We start from the raw sequence: 23,879 nt of genomic DNA, 5'->3' as shown, positions 1-23,879 counted from the left end.
TATAACTCCACTGCTAACACTAGCAAGGGGGTACTCTTTCTGCCCCCTTCTGATGCCTATGTTAGAAGCTTTCTCTATCCCTTTTATACTTTAATAAACTCTATTGCACAAAAGCTCTGAGCGATCAAGCCTCGTCTCTGGCCCCAGATTGAATTCCTCTGCTCGGGAGGCCAAGAATCCCGGCCGTCTTTTCGTGATTCAGCAAACAACCTTTCAATACATTACAATTATTTAAAAGGATGTTTGCTTCTCTTGGATGCTCACGGCACTTCTGTGGGTTTTCCAACGCCAATAACCAGTTCTCCAACTCTCCAGACACCAACTGGGCTCCTATAATTCAGCTCTGTTCTGACACCAACTACCCAGACTCTACAGGATTAAGGGTTCAGTCCCACAAGACTGTCCCACTTATAAGGAACCCAATATTTTCAGATGCCAGTTGAAAAGTACTGGGTCCCTTGGGTACCCACACTTCTGTCCAATTTGGTTACAGGATCAGGGGTTCCCAAACTCCACCCACCAGCTTCAGGTTTGATCATTTGCTAGAATGGCTCACAGAATTCAGGAAAACACTTTACTTTCTACCAGTGGCTTATTATAGAGGGTGCAAATGAAGAGCCAGATGAAGAGGTATACAGGGTATGGTCCAGAAGAGTCCTGAGCCCAGGAGCTTCTGTCCCTGTGGAGATGGGATGAGCCACCTTCCCAGAACGGAGATGCGTTTGCCAACATGGAAGCTCTTCCTGCCCCAGGTTTTTATGGAAGTTTCACCACATGTGTGTGATTGAGTAAATTACTGGCCATCAGTGATTAACTCAATCTCTAGTATTTCTCCCCTGCCCAGAGTTTGGAGGTCTGAAAGTTCCAACTCTCAAATCACAGGGTTGGTTTCCATGGCAACCAACCCCACAAAGAAGTTACTTAGGGACCTACTAGAGCCTCATTAGCATAAACTCAGGTAAGGTGGAAAGGGGCTTATTATGAATAAAATATCAGAAACACTTCTTTTCACTTCTATCGCTCAAGAAGTTTCAAGGGTTTTAGAAGTTCTTGTACCAAGGAACTGGAGATGAAGACCAAATATGAATGTATTGGGTTGGCCAAAAATTTCCTTCGGTTTAAAAAGAATTAGTTAATTTTGGCTGCTCTGGGTCTTCATTGCTGAATGGGGGTACTCTTTGTTGTAGTGCATGGGCTTCTCACTGTGGTGGTTTCTCTTGTTGCAGAGCATGGGCTCTAGGGTGTGCCGGCTTCAGAAGTTGAGACACAGGGGCTCAGTAGTTGCGGCTCCTGGGCTCAAGAGCACAGGCTCAATAGTTGTGGCGCATGGGCCTAGTTGTTCCATGGCATGTGGAATCTTTCCAGACCAGGGGTCGAACCCATGTCCCCTGCATTGGCAGATGCATTCTTAACCACTGGACCACCAGGGAAGTCCTCCTTCAGTTTTTAAGTAAAAATAAAAGATACACTTTTCATTTTCACCAAGAACTTTACTGTTTTGTTCCACTACCTTCTGCTGTTTTTTTCAGACAACTTCACAATTCTGTCTTCCCAAAACTGTTTATCTTTTGGAGCAAAGGACTGTTTCAGGTGTTTTTACAGTCTTTCAACGAATTAAAATCTTTTCGTTAAGAGAATTTTATAAAGACCAAGATAAATGGACATCGGAAAAAGCAATGTCTGAGGAATACAGTGGATGAATCAGAACTTTTCAGTCAACTTGTAACAATTTTTGCTTGATCATCAAATAAGCATGCAGTCTTGCATTATCCTGATGAAAGATTATGTGTTTTCTGTTGTCTAATTCTGGATGCTTTTCATCAAGTAGCTGCTTTCAGTTGGTCTAATTGGGAGCATTACTTGTTGAAATTAATTGTTTGGTTTTCTGGAAGAAGCTCATAATGGAGGACTCCCTTCCAATTCCATTATATACACAACATCACCTTCTCTAGATGAGGACCAGCCTTTGGTGTGGTTGGTAGTGTTTTATTTTGTTTGCCCCACAATCTCTTCCATTCCACATTATCACACAGTATCTAGTTTTCATCACCCATCACAATCTGTATTTAAAATGTGCCATCTTTTTAAAGTAAAGAGTTTCCAGTGAACACTTAGTGTTTTTTCATTATCTGGCCCTCCTTTGTAAAATCACACAACTGCATGAGAACCCACTTAAAAACCATGGAGCATCACCCCATCCAAAAACACACTATGTTCACACTTACACACACACACACCCAGACACATGTACAATTTTGCCTGCAATCTGAGACAGCTGAAACTTTTAGCTTCCAGGTTAAGAATCCCTGTCCCTGTGTGTCCAGGGGACAAGTGCTATCTGAAGGCCGCAGAGAATTCAAACAAAATTCTATTACCTCTAAAGTATTAAGTAAAAGGAAGAGAAGGTATGAAATGTATTCCAGTGATAAATTTTATTAGATTTTTGAAAGGTTTAAATGGTAAGATTCATAATAACAAAAAGCTTTGCATGTGCACACCATAAAATGCTAATAAATTTAAGGGATTCAGTTTCCACTTGTATATACCATATGGTACAGAGCATAAAGTGGAAGAGAGGCCTCCTCATTTCCCCTTCCTCCCTCCCACACAGTTGGCCCTTACTGGACTTGTTTTCAAGGATTTGTAATGTGGCAGAGGCTATGCTGGGTCTCAGGTGGTGGGAAAAAGAAAGATTGTGAAGACTCTTGCCTTCTAGGGAAGTTTATAGCCCTGGGGAGAAGAACAGGTGTATAAAAAAAAAATTACACTAATAAAAGAAATCAATGATGTGCTAAAATAGACTTGTGGAAAACTGCAGAGGAAAGAGGTAGTATTAATTTTGCCTGGAGGTGAATTTGAAAGGAGCCCTGCAGAATGGGAAGCATGTTCAGGCCAAGTTTTTTTCTTCCCCTTTTAGCCATAGGAAGAGAGAATTCCAGGATACTTCTACCCTGGACTTGTCACTTGGACTCTGTACCTGCTATTCCAAAAAGAGAAATGGCCAAGTATATTCAACCTTCTCTTCAGTAATGAATGAAGTAGCTAATGTGTGTCAGGAACACTGCCAGACAGTTTCTAGCTGTTATCTCGAATTCTGATAACAACAAAATGGTGGTAAGTGTTAGCCCCATTTTTTCTGAGGAAACTGGGTTCTGAGTTAGAACTTCTCATGGTCATACAGTTAGAAAGTGGCTGAGACAGGACTGTCTTTTTCCCCTACCCCACTTGGTTGCTTTAGGCTCATGTTAAGGGGCCTTATGATGTTGTGTGGTGCACTTAAGCACATGCACACATAGTGGACATTTGATACTTGTATGAATAAATGGATACCTGAGGAAAAGAACAAAAGACTAAACTTTCCCGTAGAGGCAGTTCCCAGGAAGCCTGTCTTTGCATCCTGCAGAATGAATTTATCTAACTTGCTATTGCCATACCAGCTGTCAGACCCTGGGGTCCAGAGGGACTCACCCTAGCAGGGTGTGCCGGCCTCTGCTACAGGCACAGTTTGGGGAAGTGTACATCTACCCAGCCAGAAGCCATGCTTGTGCCTGAAAAGTCACAGCACTACCTCTCAACTGTTCTGTCAGACTTTGCCACCATATGGCCTGGATTTCACCACATGTGAAGAGGACTTGCTTTGCCTACAAAGGCTATAAGCTTCCTGAAGATGGGAGCTCCATCTGCATCAATGTTACCAAAAGGAACTTGGGTCTGTTCAACTGATATGCAGGAAAGCCAGTCTCCTTCACCAAGGCAAGTACAGCATTTTCTGCAAAGGGACAAGCAAGAAGAATGGGCATCTCATACTCAAAAGCCGCAAACTCCCTGATGACTTCAGGGAAGGGTCTTTAAGGTAACCTTTAAGGATGAGGGTTATGGAGTTCATGATCAGCTTGTAGATATTCTTCTGATTGGTTGGTGATGAGGTAATAGGGTAGTATTTCAGGATCTTAATCATCAACCTTCCGGTTCCAATCAGTCTGGGGTCTTGGTGCTTGTGGTCAGTATGGAATCACCATACTAGTGATGGTGACCCCAGGTGGCGGGGTCTTAGTTTCTGTAGAACAATACAAAATTATGCATCTGATTGTAATCTGTTTTTGGGAGGAACTAGGAGTCCTGTGACTCTATCACTTTAAACATTAACTGCTTGAGTCTGTTCTTTGGAAACTCAGGGAAGGCCAAACAAGAAGCAGGGGCCATGGAGGAACTTTTGTATCCTGGAGGCCCTCCTTTTTTTTTTTTTTAATACTCATCAGTCTTGAGGGGAACAGAAGCAGGACAAGAAAGGGAATACAGTTTTGGATAGAGAGGTTAATCATCAACTCAGCAGGGGAACTCAATTTTAGTGGGACTTGGTTTCATCACCACCCAGCTCCCTGTGGCCCCTTGGGGAGCCAGAGCAGCTCTAAATTGGGAACCGCCATCCACCGTTTTCAGAAAGATTTACAGAGGCATAGCTGTCACTTGAAGCCCTTTAAATTATAGTGCCAAATACAGTTACTGTTATTATTAGAGCAAGCACTTGATAAGTGCTTGCGAAATAATTAAACAAATGATGAATAAATGTTCCAGGAATTCAGATTAGTGTAGGGGGAGAGGCCACTGAGTAAGGGAGACGGGAGCGTGGGAGAATTTGGCTATGTTGGCATATGGGAATGAGATTGGCAGTGGGGAATATTTCTAGAAGAGAAAAACTGCACCAGCATGCAGTTCAGCAACAAGCACTACTTATATGCAGCAACATCCTGGTGGTCAGAGGAGTTCTATAAGGAAGTTGTGTGGCAAGGTAACTCAAGATAGCTAGCTTTGATCAAGAGTCGCTTTGTGCTGGGCACTAAGCTGTGTGCTTTAGGCGGGTGGCCTCCTTTAATCCTCACAACAGCCCCATGAGGTGGTTACTGTTATAATCATCAGGAAATTGAGACACAGAGAAGTTAATTAACTTACCTGAAGTCTTTGTTGTTCAGTCACTCAGTCGTGCCCGACTCTTTGCAACCCCATGGACTGCAGCATGTCAGACTTCCCTATCTTTCAACAATAGGCCAAACCATGCAATGATTTGAATGCTAAACTATGCCCTTGGACTCCCACAGTGGCAAAGGAGAGCTGCTGAAGGTTCTTGGACAGAGAAGTGATATGGTAATATGGGTGCTGCAGGGAAGAAAAAGCAATACAGCACAGTAGTTAGGAGTTTGGACTTTGGCACCAAACTTTTATTTTTTTATTTTTTCTTAAATCTCAGTTCTGCCACTTGGCAGCTGGGCTATCTTAGATGTATTACTTAACTGCTCTATGCCTCAGTTTCCTCATCTATAAAATGGGGGTAATAAAAGCATCTAGTTTTTAGGGTTTCATGAGGAATATTTCCTGGTGGCTCAGATGGTAAAGAATCTGCCTTCGATGCAGGGAGACCTCGGTTCGATCCCTGGGTTGGGAAGATCCCCTGGTGAGGGAAACGGCTACCCACTCTGGTATTCTTGCATAGAGAATTCCATGGACAGAGGAGCATGATGGGCTACAGTCTGTGGCGTCACAAAGAATCGGACATGACAGAGCGACTAACACTTTCATTACTTCAAATGAGATAATAAATGTAGAGCACTTAAAAATAGCGACGGCACATATGTGCATGACAACTCTTAGCTATTATTGATATGTTAGCTATCTGCTAGGTGAACTGGAGAGAGGTCAGAGCAGGGGCCCAGCAGAAGGCAAGGACTGAAGCAGTGATGCCTAGGGTGATAGCAACTGGAATAAAAGGGTAAGACATTTTAAAGTAAGATTCAATCAGATTCATTAACTGGAAAATGAGATAAAGAAGAATAGTTAATAAAGACTCTCAGATTCCTGGTCTCATTAACTGGGAGGAAAGGGGTGTCTCACAGCAACAGGAACACTAGGAGAGGAGCTAGTTTGTGGGGGGCAAGACCACATTTAGGGAAGGCATGGGGAGCATGTCAGGGGAACTCTGTGTTCTATTGCTAGCTCTGCCACCAGTTTGGCAGAAGCCTCCTTCTTCCTCTGGGCTTTCTCATTAGCAAAATGAAGCTTTTACACTTGAGAACTCAAAATCAGATATTTTCCAATTTCACCTGAGAGTACGCTAAAGGGGAAATGATGCTGTCAGAATGGTTCAGGCTTTTTGAGGTTCAAGGGTAGATGGCAAGAGGAAGGCAATAATAGAACGGGACTTCTCCCCCTTTTCTATTTTAAATTGAATTATAATTGACATATAACACTATATTAGTTTCAGATATACAGTATAGCAATTGATATTTCTATATATTACAGAATGATCACTACAAGTATAGTTATCATCTGTCACCTTATTAAGTTATGACAATATTATTGACTATTCCTAGCATATTCCCTATGTTATACATTACCTTTCATCCCTGTGACTCATTTATTTTGTAACTGGAAGTTTGTACCTCTTAATCCCCATCACCTATTTCACTCCTTCCCTCTGGCAACCACATATTTGTTCTCTGTATCTATGAGTCTGCTTCTGTTTTGCTTTTCTTTCATCATTTTTTTTTTAATTCCACATATAAATGAAATCATACAGTACTTGTTTTTCTCTGAGTTATTTCACTGAGCATAATACCATCTATATCCACCCATGTCATAACAGCAACATTTCATTCTTTTTATGGCTAATATTTCATTGCATATATATATATATATATACACACACACACATCACATCTTCTTTATCCATTCATGTACCAGTGAGTACTTAGGCCCTTCCATATCTTGCCAATTGTAAATAATGCTGCAAAGATATAGAGGTGCATATACCTGTCTGAATTAGTATTTTTGTTTTCTTTGGAAAAATATCCAAAAGTGGAATTGTTGGATCATATGGAAGTTCTACTTTTTGAGGCACCTCCATACTTCACTACTCCATAGCGACTGCACCAACTTACAGTCTTACCAACAATGGGTAAGTCTTCCCATTTCTCCCCATTCTTGCCAACACTTGTGATGTGTTGTCTGAGAACAGCCGTCCATTCTGACAGGTGTGATGTGGTCCCCCATTATTTTTCTTCATTCTTCCTTAAATGTTGCACCGCAGCCAGGCTTTGAAGATAGCTGTCTCATGGATTCCTGGAGGAGAAGTGTTTATTTGATTTAGCTGCTCTCTCTTCCCCTTGATTGGTTCCTGCCTCAGGCTTTGTTTTTCTACCAGATTAGAGAAGAAAGGGAAGGTTGTTTTTAAAAGTTCACTGTCCTCAGCACTGGCATGGGAGACACAGCGACAGTGAAACTAGAACCCTTGGTGGTGGCAGCAGCCCAGGAAAGCTTATGTTTACCCAGAGGGCACACCTGAGGGGGTGAAGCACCATCTGCCTGGGACACACCTGGAACTAGCCTCCAACAGGTGTGAGCGGCAAGCTGACTTTTCAGAACGGCTATTGGAGAACCGGCAGGTGCTTTTTTGAGAAGAGCTGCATTTCAAAATAGTTTTACATCAGGTAAAATAGAATAACAAAGCCAAGGCTTAATAATGAAGATATTGAATGCATGCCAATCAACTTAGAAACAAACACTGGGAGAAACATTTGTTAAAAATAAAGCACTACTTCCACAAAATAGCAGGATAGCACTACACAAAGGAGGCGCTCTCTCCTCCTTTTTATTTTATTTTTTTATGCTGACAACTATGCTTAGACCATTTTCCTCAGGCTGGACAATATTTAGGAATTAAACTTAGGAATTAAAATTAATTCTTACATATACTGGTTGATAGTCATTTAAAAATCTTAACTGGTTCTCAGGTTTAATGATAGGAGGAAATTTGTCATTAAGTAGTCTCCTTTCTGGCTTCCCTGGTGGCTCAGTGGTAAAGAATCTGCCTGCCAAGATCCATAAAAGATTATATTTTTATTACTATTCAAACGAGTGATTAAATTTAGTCTTTGCAGTGAGCAAGAGTTCACGGGCATTCTTTAAACTGCTGGATTTTGTTGTGCATCATTTAAAACATTTTGTATGTTTCTTCTTATCTGTGTTTACAGTGTGTTCTTGAATAATGTTCATTTGTCAGGAGAACTGTGAGAAATAAATTATGTGGATACTGAAAGAAAAAAAAAAAGAATCTGCCTGCCAATGCAGAAGATGTGGGTTCAGTCCCTGGGTCCAGAAGATCCCCTGGAGAAGGAAATGGCAACTCATTCCAGTTTTCTTGCCTGGGAAATCCCATGGAACAGAGGAGCCTGGTGGACTACAGTCCATGGGGTTGCAAAGAATCAGACATGACTTAGCAACTGAACAAAACCAGGTTCCTTTCAGTTAACACAGAGTCATCACTGTCATTTGTGTCAGCAAATATTTATTGGGCATTTTTGTATTAGGTAAGGTCCTATTTGTCAAAAGTATTTTAAACACTTTAAAGCACTGTGCAAACCTGTTAGTGTGCTTGGTGGAAGCATAGACTCCAAAAATTTCATGCCCCACATTTTACCAGTAGAGAAACTGAGGTTCTGGGGAGCAAAAAGACTCACCAATGATCTTGCCCTAATTTTACTATAGTGCCAGGTTGTGATCATTCAAGGAGATGAGACATGCCAAGTAATTGATAGTCTAGTTCAAAAGAGAGGATATCGAGACATGGAAACCATGGTGTTTTTTTAAAATTTTGTTTATTTTTGGCTGCCTTGAGCCTTCGTTGCTGCACGTGGACTTTCTCTTGTTGCAGTAACTGGGGGGCTACTCTCTAGTTGCAGCGCCCAGGCTTCTCATTGTGGAGGTTTCTCTTGTTTTGGAACATGAGCTCTAGGGTGGGCATGGTCAGTAGCTATAGAACATGGGCCTAGTAGCCCTGAGGCACGTGGGATCTTCCTGGACCAGGAATCGAACTTGTGTCTCCTGCATTGGCAGGCAGATTCTTAACCACTGGACTATCAGGGAAGTCCCAGCCATAGTGTTCAATTCCTTGTTTGTGTCCCATTCAAATAGCATGACTGATGTTTCTGGGGGGGAACTGGAGACCTAGGAGCCTGAGTCTTCCATGCAAATTTGGAGAGACAGTAGTGAAACCTAACAAAAAAGAGGGCATAGAAATGACTAGAAGTGTATCCGGGACTCCTTGGAGAGATGGCAGGCTGCTGAAGGCTGCTAGTGACTGCCCTGAAGCAAACATTTGATCTCTAGGGAAAAGCCGGGGACACTTCAATGATTGGTTAAGTATCAACACAGAAAGCATGGGGAAAGAGTGCGGTGTGGTGTGGGCAGAGCCCATCTTTGGCCCAGTCATTCCACTGGAGTCAATCTCAGTGAAACAATCAGAAATACAGACAAAACTTTATATTTTTCAGAATTATTTATAATTGCCTCTGTACTCCTCATTTTTCTTTCCACTCTTTGCACTAGTCATGCTGAAATTCTTGTAGTTCCTCTATACATGATGTACCTTTGTTCATGTCCCTAGGCCTTAATATAGGGCTTCCCTGGTGGCTCAGTGGTAAAGAATCCACCTGCTCATGCAGGAGATGCAGGTTCGATCCCTGGGTTGGGATGATCCCCTGGAGAAAGAAATGACAACCCATTCTAATATTCTTGCCTGGGAAATCCCATGGACAGAAGAGCCTGGTGGGCTATAGTCCATGGGGTCACAAAAAGAGTTGGACATGACTTAGCAACTAAACAACAGTAACAGACCTTAATATATACATTGAAAGTCATTTGTGTTTTTCTCTGACACCTCACAGGAAAACATGGATGAACTTTTTGGTCATTTGGTCAACCCCAAATATTATACGTGTTATATTATACATACTATTTCTATTTCCTTCCACTTTTCATTTTTATTCATCCTTCTACAATGAGCAAATTGTCACCTCCTTCCAGAAGCATTTCTTTGTCTCTAAACATTTTGGGCTAATTGAGTCTCTGTAAAATTCTTGTGTTTAGGCCCTGACCACACCCAAAGCCTCAAACTGTGACTGTCTTTGGAGATAGGGCCTTTAAAGAGGTGATTCAGTTAAAATGAGGCCCTTAGAATATGACTCTATCTGACCAATGTCCTTACAAGAAGAGGAAATTTGGATGTATAAACACCAGGGGTGCGCACATAGGCAGAGGAAAGGCCACATGAAGACACAGTGAAAGGCCACCAAATGCAAGACAAGGAGAAAGACCGTGTAAGAAACCAAACCAAACGCCTTCATCCTGGATATTTAGCCTCCAGAACTATGAGAAAATACATTTCTGTTGTTTAAGCCACCCAATGTGTGGTCCCTGTAGGTCCTTTCCTCTTTGGGTTATTGTAATCCCGTCTGCCTCCTCTTGTCACCTTATTTTCATATTGGATGTCTGCTTCCCAGGTCTTCTTTCACCTTTTGAGTTCCTTGAGGCCTCTCTAGACTTACTCAATTTACATCTTCAAACCCAGCCCAGTGTCTGACCCCTGACAGCCAAGAGTTCAATAAATGCGGGATGAATGAATCAATCTGAATGAAAACAATGTGCCTTGTAAGTGATGAACAATGAGGAATAGGATAAGCAAATTATAGCATCTTTATAGGACTAAAACATGCTTACGACTAATTTTGAATAATGTAGGGGAAATGCTTATGTTCTTATATGAAGTGAAAAAAAGGTGGAATAACAGATTCTACCCTCAGGATGTGCACAACTATATTAAAACAATTCAGAGGAAATATATAAAATGTTCCCAGTGCCTTCTCCAGGTAGTGGCATGTTTGTCTCAGTTCTTGCCTCCCTTTTGGAAATTTTCACCCACAGCATTTCCTATTGAGAGTCAATCTGTACTTACCTCCTTTGTTGCCTCTCTTTCTGTATTTCAACTTTCTGGTTTCTTATTTCTCTGTTTTATGAGTCAAGACTATAAACTCCTTGGAAAAGGAGCAATGTTTTTGTACTATTATTTCTCTGGTGCTTGGCACCTTCTATTAAACACTAAACATTTAGTCATTCACTAAATAATTCTTCAATGAATAATAGCAACAGCAACCACAAAAATGAAAGTTTTTTTTTTTTTTTTTTAAAGGAAACTCTCATTAAACTTCTTTTCCTTATGTCTGGCAATCTGGAAATATGTGAGCAGAGATGATGGTTTGTCACTATGAATGGAAGCCAGTAATGATTCAAGTAACCTTGCGTCAAAAAAAAAAAAAAGAATGAGATAGGCCCACACTGATGAGAAATGTTATGCAATATGGGAAAACTTCCTAAAAGGCCCTGGGTCTCTCCACCCATGCAATATACTGGGGGTGGAGAAAGAAAAATCTGACTATATTTTGTCAGATTTCTTCAGAATCCCTTCAGAGTACCAGTCAGTCTATTTGTTCCTCTAAAACTTGAGGTCATGGTAAGATAATACATGAGTGTTTACAATGAAAAGTTACTATCAGAACACATGGAATGTTTAGTTTCCACAGCTATCACTTTTTGCTCTCTGACTTTAGCCTGTTTCTGGTGGTTTAGTAGCAGATACCCACAGCCACACCTGTAGATGGGATGTCTCCGTAAATACCAGGTTAAGGTCTCCTTTTGAAGAGTGACTACTGGGGGAGTCACCGCAGAGCCCTACTGTGAGCTCGGCACTCTGGGTTCATCTCAACTTCACACTCAAACAGAAGGAAGCTTAGGTGGGCCCGAAGCAGAGGATGAATCTTAGAAAAACACAGCTGCCAGGGTTAGCGTGCAAATGCTCCTCTGTGTAATTGTCCTCCACATAATGCCTGTGCACCTTTCTTATTTACTTGGCTCTGAAAGCTAAACTTGTTGCCTTTAATTCCAACAGACCTGAATGGATGCTTCTTAATTATGCCTGGGATGTAGCAAATTAACATCCTATTAGGAAGTCATTCAGGAATTAAATATTTAGGAACTTATTGCAAGAGAATTGCAACATGTAAGCCCTCAGGCAGGAAAAGATGTTGCTAATGTGTTCCATCGGAGAAGGCAATGGTACCCCACTCCAGTCCTCTTACCTGGAAAATCCCATGGATGGAGGAGCCTGGTAGGCTACTGTCCATGGGGTCGCTAGGAGTCGGACACGACTGAGCGACTTCACTTTCACTTTTCACTTTCATGCCTTGGAGAGGGAAATGGCAACCCACTCCAGTACTCTTGCCTGGAGAATCCCAGGGACAGGGGAGGCTGGTGGGCGGCCGTCTCTGGGGTCGCACAGAGTCGGACACGACTGAAGCGACTTAGGAGCAGCAGCAGCAGCAGCAGCAATCTGTTTCATGTATGAAGCAGTGCTAGCTGACAGGACAGGCTGCTGGTCATACATCCATTTCATCAAATCCTACCTTTTAAATAAGGGAAAAATCCAGTATAACCTCTCTCCTTCACTTTTCCTACTTATTACTTCTTGTTTTGTTTGTTCGTTTTTTGACCATGCTGCATGGCATACATGATCTTAGTTCCCTGAGCAGGGGTTGTACCTGCCCCCTCTGCAGTGGGATCCATGGAATTCTAACCACTGGATCACCAGAGAAGCCCCACTACTTATTTTTATTTTATTTATTTAGTTTTACTTTTTGCTGTGCTGAGTCCTCATTGCTATATGGGCTTTTCTCTTATTTTGGTGAGCAGAGGCTACTCTATAATTGAGGTGTGTGGGTATATCATTGCAGTGGCTACTCTGTGGGCTCTAGGACACATGGGCTTCAGTAGTTGCATCACTTCGGCTCAGTAGTGTTGGCTCCCAGCACATGGTCTTGATAGTTGTGTCACACAGGGTTAATTGCTCCGAAGCATGTGGGATCTTCCCGAACTAGGGATCAAACCCTTGTCTCCTGCATTGGCAAGTGAATTCTTTACCACTGAGCCACCAGGAAAGCTCCCTTTCACTACTTATTATTAATTTTCTTCTTCTCTGTGGTCCCCTTTAAGTTGAAATTACGTCTTAGTTTGCAAAGAGAGAATATTCATTAATACAGCAAAAATTTCCAGGATTGAGTATCTTCTCTGTGCCAGGCATTGCTCTAGGCTCTTGGGATAAACTAATAAATAAAATAAAGATCTCTATATTTGGAGCATAGAAGGAGCATATATTTCAATGGGGAAAAGTGACAATAAACAATAAGCATACTAGCAAACACCCTCTTCCAACAACACAAGAGAAGACTCTACACATGGACATCACCAGATGGTCAATACAGAAATCAGATTGATTATATTCTTTGCAGCCAAAGATGGAGAAGCTCTATACAGTCAGCAAAAACAAGACTGGGAGCTGACTGTGGCTCAGATCATGCACTCCTTATTGCCAAATTCAGACTTAAATTGAAGAAAGTAGGGAAAACCACTAGGCCATTCAGGTATGACCTAATCCCTTATGATGATACAGTGGAAGTGACAAATAGATTTAAGGGATTAGATCTGATAGAGTGTCTGAAGAATTATGGACAGAGGTTCGTGACATTGTACAGGAGACCGTGATCAAGACCATCCTCAAGAAAAAGAAATGCAAAAAAGCAAAATGGTTGTCTGAGGAGGCCTTACAAATAGCTGAGAAAAGAAGAGAAGCTAAAGGCAAAGGAGAAAAGGTAAGACATACCCATTTGAATGCAGAGTTCCAAAGAATAGCAAGGAGAGATAAAACCTTCCTCAGTGATCAATGCAAAGAAATAGAGGAAAACAATAGAATGGGAAAGACTAGAGAAATCTTCAAGAAAATTAGAGATACCAAGGGAATATTTCATGCAAAGATGGGCACAATAAAGGACAGAAATGGTATGGACCTAACAGAAGCAGAAGATATTAAGAAGAGGTGGCAAGAATACACAGAAGAACTATACAAAAAAGATTTTCATGACCCAGATGATCATGATGGTGTGATCACTCACCTAGAGCCAGACATCCTGGAATGCAAAGTCAAGTGGGCCTTAGGAAGCATCACTACGAACAAAGCTGGTGGAGGTGATGGAATTCCAGTTGAGCTATTTCAAATCCTAAAAGATGATGCTATGAAAGTGCTGCACTCAGTGTGCCAGCAAATTTGGAAAACTCAGCAGTGGCCACAGGACTGGAAAAGGTCAGTTTTCATTCCAATCCCAAAGAAAGGCAATGCGAAAGAATGCTCAAACTACTGCACAATTGTACTCATCTCATAAGCTAGTAAAGTAATGCTCAAAATTCTCCAAGCCAGGCTTCAACAGTATGTGAACTGTGAACTTCCAGATGTTCAAGTTGGATTTAGGAAAGGCAGAGGAACCAGAGATCAAATTAGCAACATCTGTCAGATCACTGAAAAAGCAAGAGAGTTTCAGAAAAACATCTACTTCTGTTTTATTGACTATGCCAAAGCCTTTGACTGTGTGGATCACCACAAACCATGGAAAATTCTTCAAGAGATGGGAATACCAGATCACCTGACCTGCCTCCTGAGAAATCTGTATGCAGGTCAAGAAGCAACAGTTAGAACTGGATATGGAACAACAGACTGGTTCCAAATTGGGAAAGGAGTACATCAAGGCTGTATATTGTCACCCTGCTTATTTAGCTTATATGTAGAGTACATCACGAGAAACACTGGGCTGGAGGAAGCACAAGCTGGAATCAAGATTGCCGGGAGAAATATGAATAACCTCAGATATGCAGATGACACCACCCTTATGGTAGAAATCGAAGAAGAACTAAAGAGGCTCTTCATGAAAGTGAAAGAGGAAAAGTGAAAAAGTTGGTTTAAAAGTCAACATTCAGAAAACTAAGATCATGGCATCTGGTCCCATCACATCATGCCAAATAGATGGGGAAACAATGGAAACAGTGACAGACTTTATTTTTTAGGGCTCCAAAATCACTGCAAATGATGAGTGCAGCCATGAAATTAAAAGACGCTTACTCTTTGGAAGGAAAGTGATGACCAACCTAGATAGCATATTAAAAAGCAGAGACATTACTTTGCCAACAAAGGTCCATCTAGTCAAGGCTATGGTTTTTCCAGTAGTCATGTATGGATGTGAGAGTTGGACTATGAAGAAAGCTGAGTGCCAAAGAATTGATGCTTTTGAACTGTGGTGTTGGAGAAGACTCTTGAGAGTCCCTTGGACTGCAAAGAGATCGAATCAGTCAATCCTAAAGGAAATCATTCCTGAACATTCATTGGAAGGACTGATGCTGAAGCTGAAACTCCAATCCTTTGGCCACCTGATGCGAAGAACTGACTCATTTGAAAAGACCGTGATTCTGGGGAAGATTGAAGGTGAGAGGAGAAAGGGACGACAGAGGATGAGATGGTTGGATGGCATCACTGACTCGATGGACATGAGTTTGAGTAAGTTCTGAGAGTTAATGATGGATAGGGAAGCCTGGCATGCTGCAGTCTATGGGGTTGCAAAGAGTCAGACATGACTGAGTGAGTGAACTGAACTGATACTAGACAGGAAGATTTTCTAGAATGTTCGAAGGTCATAGCTGATATGGAAAATAATAGATAGTGGGACCACATACCTTTGAGGCTGGTGGTGGAGGGAGCTGCAGTATTAAACAGGTGGTCAGCCTCATGGAGAGACCAGAGCAGACATAAAAGAGTGGGTGGGGTTGGGGGGTGGTGAGCAGTTGGCCACGCAAATGTTTGGAGGAAGAGCACGGCACGAAGGACCAGGAGAGCAAATGCCCTAAGGTTGCGTGTGCTGTTCATGTCAGAAGAACCCCAAGGACACCCTGTGGCACGTTAGGAATGATCCTGGGGAGGAGAGTAGGCAGGGACAGCAGAGGAGGAAGTGGGTGGGGAAGCAGGTCAAGTTGGCTTTGTAGCCCGTGTAACGATGTTTTCGGCTTTTCAAGTCCACATAGAAGTTGGAAGAGGTCAAGTGACTGAACAGACCAGATAGTTCTTTGAACAGAGAGTGGAATCCTGGGAATCAGACCTGGACTTTGCTTTTCCCTCTACCACTGAGCTAATTGCCTGAGCCTGGACAAGGTCTATTTCAGAGCTGCTGTTTCCAGGGTTGAATTAAATCATTCCTAAGGTTCCTTTCTTTCAGTTCTAAGGTCTTGTGACCTACATGTGATTGGAGCAGCAATTGCAATTGAATTGCAACTCAAAAATCTCTCATAGTGGCAGGCATCAGACCTAAAATCTTCAGACAAGCCTGTAGGCCTCAGCCCTTCTGAAGGCATGGGACCCCCTTGAACATTTGAAAGAGAACTATAGGGAAAGGTAGAGCTGCATCTGCTCACAACTGTAAGGAGTTTGTGGGGTCCTTGAAGTATAACCATGGACCTTCCCCAACCGAAAGTGACCTGTGAGTTACTCTTTAAGAATCAGTGCATTTAAGGAGGGTTGTTAATTTCCCCTGAACTTTCTATGAAATATGAAAATATTCCATACATTTTGAGAAACTGAAAGAATAGTACACCAAACTTCATATCTTCCATTTAAACTTCAAAAAATGTTAATATTTTACTATATCTGTCTATCTGTCTTTGTTGTTTTATTGTTGTTGACCAATTAGAAAGTTGCAGATGTCATGACACTTTATCCCAAAATAGTTTCCCCAAGTATCTCTTAAGAATTAGAACAATCTCCTATTACACCACACCACCATTATCACATGTAAGAAAAATAAGACTGATGAAATTTAAATTCAAAATTCCCTTTATTCTAAGAATCCTTTTAGATACTACCAGGATTCCAATCTAGGTCCACATGTTGTATTTAATTATTATGATGGCTCGTCTGTTTCATTCCAAAATAGTTTATCTATGATTTTGTTTTCTGATTGTTTATTTTCAAGATACCGACATTTTGGAATAGTTCAGACCAGTTGTCTTATGGAATGCCCCTACTTTAGGAACTGATTGATTGTTTCCTACTAGTGTCTAACTCATTCCTCTACCCCTTTCATTCCCTGTAAACAGGAAGTTAGAGCTAATGGAAATTTGTGAGTTTTAGTTAGATTGGAATACAGTGTACTCTGGGAAGAGGTGGTCCATTTTCTAGGTATTGACTGGATTACTTAGAAGATCACTTTAGAAGATTATCTTTAGTCTCATAGGACTCCACTCCCATCCTTGACCCACCTGGGCAGGGATGCTATATGTAGACAGAGAGGAAGGTTTTCCTGGCAGTAAGAGGAGCAGCACTGAATTTGGAGTTTAGCCCTGAAATTGATCATATCCCTTTATCAGTTTCCTCATCTAAAATTTAATTTCCTTTTTAATGGATTGTTGGGTTCAAACGAAAGATTAGAAAATTCTTTTTTTAAAGATCTGTGTGGAAGTAGCTCTGCTTCAGGGACTGACATCCAGTTCAGAGACAACATCGATTCATCTCAAATAAGTGAGCAAAGTATGAAACTATCTATCTATCTATCCATTATCTATCTACCTACCTACCTATCCATCTAGAGTAATGAATTTTTGTCACCTTAAGACTGACTGGAAAGCGTAATGGGAGTCAGTTTTTCAATGACTATTTAAGATAGTGATTCTTAATCATGGGCAATTTTGCCCTCCAGGGGACATTTGGCAAGATCTGAATACATTTTTGGTTGTCTAACTGAAGACCTGTTACTGGCATCTAGTGGGTGGAGACCAAAATGCTGTTGAATATACTACAATGCACAGGACAGCCTCCCCTCACCAAAGAATTATCCTGCTCAAAATAGCAATAGTATCAATATAGAGAAATCTTGATTTAGTGTAAGGTACAATTAAATATTGAAACTTAGTCCAAAGTCCTGCACCAATTCTTCAAATATTGGGATTTGAAGTAACTTAAATTCTATGCCATAACATAGCAAATTATGAATAGAAAAAGAAAAACAAAGAAAAAATGGAGATACAAATATGTTAATTATTTCAATCAACATAATTGCTACAGTTCAACTGAGCCTTCTCCAAGGCTAAAAAGAAATCACAATCAGTTGTATAATTTTGATAATTAAAAAGAATAATTCCTAAAGGACATTGCTTTTCCTAAAATAAATTGTAAAATGTTATTTTCATAAAGTATTTTATAATATGGGAGCAATGAATGACCTGATAATGGAATGGGCAATGTTTTCAGTATTCATGCAAAAAATGCAAAAGTAAGTTCTATATGGCTATTTATTACAGGAACTTAGGTAAAAGGTATGCAGAAAATATTCAAATGAAATGCCTTCAGGGTAATTCCGAGAGGCACTGTATTAATATCATTCCATGTGGAGCCTTCTGTTGGTCTAATTTGATTAACGAATTAGACTATGATACCTGGAGGGATATAAGGTCTAAGTAAAGGCACAACTGAACCATAGCCTGGAGCCCTTATTATGTTTTTAAAAACTTTTTGTAAATATACTGTTTTTAAAAATATCTTTATTGAGATATTTTTCACATACCATAAAAATCACCCTTTTAAAGCATGCAAATCAGTGGCTTATGGCATATTCATAGAACTGTACAACTGTCATTATCATCTAATTTCAGAATATCTTCATTACTCCAAAAAGAAACCCTGTACTCATTAGCAGTTACTTCTTCATCCCCATGAACTTCCTTCTCTCACCCCTGGCAAACATTAGTCTACCTTCCTGTCTCTGTGGATTTGCTTATTCGATCTTTTTATTGCCAAACAATATTCCATTATATGGATATGCTCATTCATCAATTGATGGGCATTTGGATTGTTTCCACTTTGTGATTGTTATGAATGATGCTATGAACTTTGGCAAATTTTTATCATGAAAGGGTATTAAACTTTGTCAAAAGTTTCTGCGTCTATTGGGAAGATTATGTGGTTTTTGTTTTTATTATCTAACATGGTGTATTGCTGTTGTCGTTATTCAGTCACTAAGTCATGGCCAACTCTGTGACCCCATGAACTGCCTTAGTCTAGAATACCAGCCTCCTCTATCCTCCACTATCTCCCAGAGTTTGCTCAAATTCATGTCCATGTTGAGTCTGTGATGCTATTTAACCTTCTGATCCGCTGCTGCCCCTTTCTCCTTTTGCCTTCAACACGGTGTATTATATTTATTGATTTTCATATGTAAGATCAACCTTCATATTCCTGGGATAAATGTTACTTGGTGATGGTATAAAATCCTTTTTACATGTTTTTGGACTTGTTTTTCTAGTAGTTTAAAGACACTTGTGTCTATATTTATAAGGAATGTTGGTCTGTAGTTTCTTGCAATGTCTCTGTCTGGTTTTGTTTATTAGTTTAATGCTGGCCTCACAGACTGAGTTAGGAAATGTTCCCTTCTATTTTATTTTTTGGAACTGTATGTGAAGAATTGATATTCTTCTTTATTTAAATGTTTGTATACTTTGTTGGTGAGGTCATCTGGTCCTAGGCTTTTCTTTGTGGGAACTTTAAAAAATTACTAATTCAATCTCTTTATTTATTACAGGTCTACTTAGATTTTCATTTCTGCTTGAGTCAGTTTTGATAGCTTGCATCTTTCTAGAAATGAAGCCCTTTTGTTTAGGTATCTAATTTGTTGAATACTATAATTATTTATAGTATTCCTTTACAAATCTTTTAATTTTTATAATATAGGTGATGATATTCTCTTTTTTATTCTTGATTTTGGTAATTTGACTCTTCCCTCTTTTATTCTTGATTATCTAGATAAAGATTTGTCAATGTTGTCAAAATTTTCCAAGAATTAAGTTTTGGGACATCAGTTTTCTGTAATGATTTCTTATTCTTTATTTAATTTATCGTCATTTTAACCTTTATTATTTCCTTTTTGTAAATATACTATTAAATGTTTACATAATATTCCATCATGTGGATGTGATATAAATTACATTCCAATTTTACTATCTTTAGGTTTTCTCTTCCACCATTCTTCTCTATTATGAATGATGTCTGAGTGACCATCTCTATGTAAGCATTTTCTCTGTTTCAAATTCTTATATGAGTTAATAGAGGAAAAATGTCTTTGGAAGGGCACTCTGGTCCTTTAATTTACCCAGCTAATTTGTTATTAGGTTTCTATTACTGAAACATCTTGGGCAGATGATGTGAACATTTCTAAAGAAACTTGATACATATAGGATCATTCCTTCTTACACAAAATAAGATAAGGAAATAAACACATAAATAGAAGGAGTCACTTTCAAAGTTCCAAAATAGGTATTTGAGGGATATGATGGTCTTTTTTAATGTGTCAGTTTGACTAGAGTCCCCAAATACTGAGTCAAACATTGATCAAGGTGTTGCTACTAAGGTATTTTGTAGATATCATTAAAGTTCTTTGTTGACTTTCAGTAGGGAGATTATCGAAGATGATTAATTGGTTGAATCAGTTAAATGGTCTTAAGAGCAGGGCTGACTCTTGCCTGGAGAAGAAGAAATCCACCTGAGTGTTCCAGCCTACCTTTCCTGATGGTCTGCTCTACGTTTTCAGCCTTGTCTAGGCAGTCCCCATGATTGTGTAGGCCAATGTTTTGCACTAAATCTCTTAACAGATATCTTCTGCTGATTCTACTTCTCTGATTGATCACTGACTTTTACAAGGAGGGTCGGATTTAATACAATTTTTAAAAAGTTAAAAATTCTAAAACTCCTTCTACTACATTTATTAAGGCTGTAGGCTAACTTATTCAGACTCTATTGAGAGGCTACGACCTAATGTTTATTGTTCTAGTTGCTGGGGTTATAGGAATGAACAAAATAGAGAAAGTTTTTGTCTTCGTGGAGGTTACATAGCAACAATAACAATATTGACCACCTGCTACTATAGTCACATGTGGGGGATAAAAAGGTGAATATGACTGTACCTTCTCTTTTGGAGCTTGCAATAAGTCTGTGAATATTTGAATTGGTATGAAGGAGACTGAAACTGAGCATGAATTTTAATTGTAGGAACACATAATTCTGCTGCTGCTGCTGCTAAGTCGCTTCAGTCGTGTCCGACTCTGTGCGACCCCATAGATGGCAGCACACCAGCTCCCCCCCTCCCCGGGATTCTCCAGGCAAGAATACTGGAGTGGGTTGCCATTTCCTTCTCCAAGGCATGAAAGTGAAAAGTGAAAGTGTCGCTCAGTCGTGTCCAACACAGCGACCCCATGGACTGCAGCCTACCAGGCTCCTCCATCCATGGGATTGTCCAGGCAAGAGTACTGGAGTGGGGTGTCATTGCCTTCTCCAACATAATTTTTAATGGAGAGATAAAATCAAGTGTTTCAGACACCCAAAGGAATATTCCCTTGGACGAATATTTGAGATCGTTAAGATCCTGAGACTTCAACCTTCATTTATATTTTAAAAATGAAACTAAGTTCATAAATGTATTTAAAGGTATCCTAAAGAAATCACCTAAGGTTAAAAAATTATAAACGGAATTGTTAGTAAAACTCCAAGAAGTTTCACTTTGGTGTTCTTTGTGGTCAATGTAAACAATTTATATTTAAAGAGTCCAGTGTCAAAAAACAATAAGGAAATAGTGAGATGTTTCTGGTGTTCTCCACCTTAACGCCTTGTTTTATTTCATTTTGTGCCTGCAGATACTGTGGAATTTGCAAAACCCTGAGCTGTTTGGACTCTGCTTTCTAGCCTGGATTCAGTTCAGTTCAGTCGCTCAGTCGTGTCCGACTCTTTGCGACCCCATCAATTGCAGCACGCCAGGCCTCTCTGTCCATCACCAACTCCCGGAGTCCACCCAAACCCATGTCCATCGAGTCGGTTATGCCATCCAACCATCTCATCCTCTGTCGTCCCCTTCTCCTTTCGCCCCCAATCCTACCCAGCATTAGGGTCTTTTCCAATGAGTCAACTCTTCGCATGAGGTGGCCAAAGTATTGGAGTTTCAGCTTCAACATCAGACCTTCCAATGAACACCCAGGATTGATCTCTTTTAGGATGGAGTGATTGGATCTCCTTGCAGTCCAAGGTACTCTCAAGAGTCTTCTCCAACACCACAGTTCAAAAGCATCAATTCTTCGGCGCTCAGCTTTCTTCACCATCCAACTCTCACATCCATACATGACCACTGGAAAAACCATAGCCTTGACTAGACGTACTTTTGTTGGTAAAGTAATGTCTCTACTTTTAAATATTCTATCTAGGTTGGCCATAACCTTCCTTCCAAGGAGTAAGCGTCTTTTAATTTCATGGCTGCAATCACCATCTGCAGTGATTCTGGAGCCCAAAAAAATAAAGTCTGACACTGTTTCCACTGTTTCCCCATCTATTTCCCATGAAGTGATGGGACCAGATGCCATGATCTTAGTTTTCTGAACGTTGAGCTTTAAGCCAACTTTTTCACTCTCCTCTTTCACCTTCATCAAGAGGCTCTTTAGTTCTTCTTCACTTTCTGCCATAAGGGTGGTGTCATCCGCGTATCTGAGGTTATTGATATTTCTTCCAGCAATCTTGATTCCAGCTTGTGTTTCTTCCAGCCCAGCGTTTCTCATGATGTACTCTGCATAGAAGTTAAATAAGCAGGGTGACAATATACAGCCTTGACGTACTTCTTTTCCTATTTGGAACCAGTCTGTTGTTCCATGTCCAGTTCTAACTGTTGCTTCCTGACCTGCATTCAGGCTTCTCAAGAGACAGGTCAGATGGTCTGGTATTCCCATCTCTTTCAGAATTTTCCACAGTTTATTGTGATCCACACAGTCAAAGGTTTTGGCATAGTCAATAAAGCAGAAATAGATGTTTTTCTGGAACTCTCTTGCTTTTTCGATGATCCAGCGGATATTGGCAATTTGATCTCTGGTTCCTCTGCCTTTTCTAAAACCAGCTTGAACATCTGGAAGTTCACGGTTCACGTATTGCTGAAGCCTGGCTTGGAGAATTTTGAGCATTACTTTACTAGCATGTGAGATGAGTACAATTGTGCGGTAGTTTGAGCATTCTTTGGCATTGCCTTTCTTTGGGACTGGAACAAAGACTGACCTCTTCCAGTCCTGTGGCCACTGCTGAGTTTTCCATATTTGCTGGCATATCAAGTGCAGCACTTTCACAGCATCACCTTTGAGGATTTGAAATAGCTCAACTGGAATTCCATCACCTCCACTAGCTTTGTTCGTAGTGATGCTTCCTAAGGCCCACTTGTCTTCACATTCCAGGATGTCTGGCTCTAGGTGAGTGATCACACTATTGTGATTATCTGGGTCATGAAGATATTTTTTGTACAGTTCTTCTGTGTATTCTTGCCACCTCTTCTTAATATCTTCTGCTTCTGTTAGGTCCATACCATTTCTGTCCTTTACCGAGCCTATCTTTGCATGAAATGTTCCTTTGGTATCTCTAATTTTCTTGAAGAGATCTCTAGTCTTTCCCAATCTGTTGTTTTCCTCTATTTCTTTGCACTGATCGCTGAGGAAGGCTTTCTTATCTCTCCTTGCTATTCTTTGGAACTCTGCATTCAGATGGGAATATCTTTCCTTTTCTCCTTTGCTTTTTGCTTCTCTTCTCTTCCAAGCTATCTGTAAGGCCTCCTCAGACAGCCATTTTGCTTTTTTGCATTTCTTTTCCATGGGGATTTTCTTGATCCCTGTTTCCTGTACAATGTCACGAACCTCTATCCGTAGTTCATCAGGCACTCTGTCTATCAGGTCTAGTCCCTTGAATCTATTTGTCACTTCCACGGTATACACATAAGGGATTTGATCTAGGTCATACCTGAATGGCCTAGTGGTTTTCCCTACTTTCTTCAATTTAAGTCTGAATTTGGCAATAAGCAGTTCATGATCCGAGCCACAGTCTGCTCCCGGTCTTGTTTTTGCTGATTTTATAGAGCTTCTCCATCTTTGTCTGCAAAGAATATAATCAATCTGATTTCGGTGTTGACCATCTGGTGATGTCCACGTGTAGAGTCTTCTCCTGTGTTGTTGGAATAGGGTGTTTGCTACTACCAGTGCATTCTCGTGGCAAAACTCTATTAGCCTTTGCCCTGCTTCATTCTGTACTCCAAGGCCAAACTTGCCTGTTACGCCAGGTGTTTCTT

The 23,879-nt window shown here is 40.6% G+C and overlaps 1 long non-coding RNA gene across 1 annotated transcript; it reads left to right on the top strand.

The window, feature by feature from the left end:
- The first annotated feature begins 913 nt into the window (after positions 1-913).
- LOC145524898 (uncharacterized) lies at positions 914-22,095 on the top strand. The gene is made up of 5 exons (XR_014067937.1): positions 914-958; positions 2,918-3,114; positions 3,588-3,753; positions 6,851-6,949; positions 21,430-22,095. It is a non-coding gene; the product is annotated as an uncharacterized LOC145524898 (long non-coding RNA).
- The last annotated feature ends 1,784 nt before the right edge of the window (positions 22,096-23,879 follow it).

This window comes from Giraffa tippelskirchi, chromosome 2, assembly GCF_054371585.1.
Source record: "Giraffa tippelskirchi isolate mGirTip1 chromosome 2, T2T-mGirTip1v1.2.pri, whole genome shotgun sequence".
NCBI lineage: Eukaryota > Metazoa > Chordata > Mammalia > Artiodactyla > Giraffidae > Giraffa > Giraffa tippelskirchi.
The sequence above is the reverse complement of the archived record's forward strand: the minus strand, read 5'-3'. Positions and strand labels throughout refer to the sequence as shown.